Source organism: Athene noctua, unplaced genomic scaffold (assembly GCF_965140245.1).
Source record: "Athene noctua unplaced genomic scaffold, bAthNoc1.hap1.1 HAP1_HAP1_scaffold_342, whole genome shotgun sequence".
In the NCBI taxonomy this organism is placed as follows: Eukaryota; Metazoa; Chordata; class Aves; order Strigiformes; family Strigidae; genus Athene; species Athene noctua.
This window is the reverse complement of record NW_027437802.1, coordinates 7,501-10,000: the sequence shown is the minus strand read 5'-3', so window position 1 is coordinate 10,000 and position 2,500 is coordinate 7,501. Positions and strand designations below refer to the sequence as shown.

At 79.3% G+C, this 2,500-nt stretch overlaps 1 non-coding gene across 1 annotated transcript in view; it reads right to left on the bottom strand.

Annotated features, from left to right (window-relative positions):
* Positions 1–62, bottom strand: part of LOC141955606 (5.8S ribosomal RNA) — a 153-nt gene extending 91 nt beyond the window's left edge. The window contains exon 1 of the ribosomal RNA XR_012632651.1: positions 1–62. This exon is cut by the window's left edge and continues 91 nt beyond it. This is a non-coding gene — a ribosomal RNA (5.8S ribosomal RNA).
* Between the last annotated feature and the right edge of the window lie 2,438 nt (positions 63–2,500).

The window sequence follows — 2,500 nt, the reverse complement described above, 5'->3', positions numbered from 1 at the left end:
ATTCTCGCAGCTAGCTGCGTTCTTCATCGACGCACGAGCCGAGTGATCCACCGCTAAGAGTTGTCTGCCTTTCGGCACCGCCCCGCGCGCGCGGAGGGGCCGGGACCGCTCCGCAGAAGCGGCCCCCTTCTCGGACGACGGACCGCCGCCCCACCGACCGACCGACCGCCCCCCTCCGCACGCGCGGAGGGGGCGCGCGACGACCGGCGGGCGACGGTCGCGCCTCGCCTCAGATGACCGTACCGACATCACAACGGAGGGAAGGAAGGGAAGGGTGAAACAAGCTCCGAACGGCAAGGGCCCGGGGAGCCCGCGCTCCCGACCGACCTGGGGAAACAACAAGCACCTTGCTCGCTTCGGAGGCGGCCCAGGCGCCCGGGCTCGGCCCGGCCTCCGCACGGAGGGCCGGCGGCGCGTCCGACCGCGCGCCCGGACCTGCACCCGCCTCTCGCTCGCGCGGAGGGGGGAAACCACAGACGCTGACCGCCGCGCGGGCGACCAGCGGGGGCGCCCCGCTCGCGCCGCGCGCGCCTCCGCGCCGCCCAGCGCCCGCGCGCTGCGACAGCCGGCTCCTTGCCCCCGTGGCCCCGAAACCCCGGCTCTCGCCCCGACGCCGGGAACGCCCGCGCGGCGCCGCCGCCGCACCACACCGGAGACAGGGACGGACGGCCAACCGCCGGAACCCGAGACGGCGACGCGACGCCGCCGCCCGGCGCTCCGCCCGACCGCCGCCCGGCCACCGCACCGCCGCGGCTGCCCTCCCGGAGCCGCCGCCGCCGCTTCTCGTCTCGGCCCCTTCCGCAGGCACGCGCCAGGCAGAAGGCGGACGCCGCTGAGCCGGAGGCGACGCCCCCTCTCCCCGCTTCCGCGCGGAGAACGGGACGGGGAACGCCCCTCGGCCGCCCACCCGCCTCGCCTGACCGAGACCGGGAAAGGCGACTGCGAAGCGACGGGCAGGACCCGGGACGGGACAGGCCACGCGGCCGGCCACCGAGCGACCGCCGGCCGGCACGCCGAGCGGCGGCGCCGCCGCCGCCGCTCGGGCCCGGGGGCTGCGCCGCCCCTCCCCTCAGCCGGGGCGGGAAGGGGTGGGGGTGGCAAGCAAGGAGCACGAAGCCGCAAGCGCGCCGCTGCGCGTCCACGGAGACGCGGCGGCCCGAGCAGGCCGCCCCGCCCGGCGAGACCCCCGACCGTGGGGGAATCGCCATCGCCCCCGACGGCGAGAGAGCCCGCGCTCCCCGCCGGGGGGGGGGGAGGTTCCCCTTCGCGTTTCGAGGGCGAGGCAGGCCGGCTGCGGCCGACCGAACGCCGCCGGTCTCGCCGCCGAGACCGGACCGCGGAGAAGGGGGGGCAGGGGGGACACCCCTCCCCGGCGCGGCCGCCCGAGGGGACAAAAAGCCCACGGCGTGGGCGGCGGCCGCCATGGCCAGGGCCTGCACGAGAGCGACTCCCGCCCCTGGAGGCTCAACCGCCGCACACGGCCGGGGCCCGCCCCTGCGGGTCGCACCGAGCCGCCCGAGTCTTTAAACCTCCGCCCGGCTCCGCGGCCTTCGACCCCCGGGCTCAGCCGAGGGAGGGCCGCGGAGGCGCGGACGCTAGGTACCTGGCCCTGGGGTGAGGGAAACATCCTCAAGGGCCCCGCGGGGGTGCCTCCCCCGCTGCCGCCATCGGGGGAGCGTCCGCCCGCGGGGGCGCGCCCGACATCCGCCACCACCACCACGTCCTCCTGGCCCGGGGCCCGAGGTTTCCCTCAGTATCCCGGCGCTGCGCCCGGGAGGAGAGCCGTGGCTCGGGCCGCCCGCTGGCGCGCGGGACACGGCCCGGCGCGGGAACTCGCCCGCCGGCCCGAGGGCCGGCGCCACGCACCCGAGCCCGGAACGCCCAGAGGCCTCGGCCCTGCACGCGGCCGGCCGGCCCCCCGGCGGGCTTGCTCCGCAGCAAGCCCGCCACGGTGCGGGCAGGAAGGATCGGGGGAGACGCCTCCCCCGACCCCGGCGAGGCCTGCTCTGCCCGCCGCCCCTCTCGCCGGGCTGGCGCCGGCCGCGCCCAGCCCGTCACCGCCAACGGCTCGCGCCGGTCCCCTCTCCCTCTCCTGCGCGCGCCCGAGCGCCGGGGGCTTTCCGCTCGGCCGGCCGGGGTTCCCGCCTCCACGCGCCCCCACCACACCGGCGGCCACCCCCTCTTCCCCCTACGCGCCGCCGCTCGCGCTCGGACCGGCGGTGCCCTGGCGCTCCGGGAGGGCCCTCGGCCGCCGCACCCCCACGCACCACCCCGGTGGCGGCAGCGGACTGCCGTCGGGCAAGGCCGTGGGGAGAGGGGGTTCGGGTGCCCGGAGCCGGACGCCCGCCGGCGGCGGAGCCCAGCCGAGGCGAGAAGCAGGGGGGTGGCGACGGCGTGGCGGGGGGGAGCGCTCGGCGGCCCCGCACCGACCGCGCGACGAAGCGCAGCGCACGCGCGCGCGCATCAGGAGACGAGCGACGGAGGCGGCCCGGTCGGACCG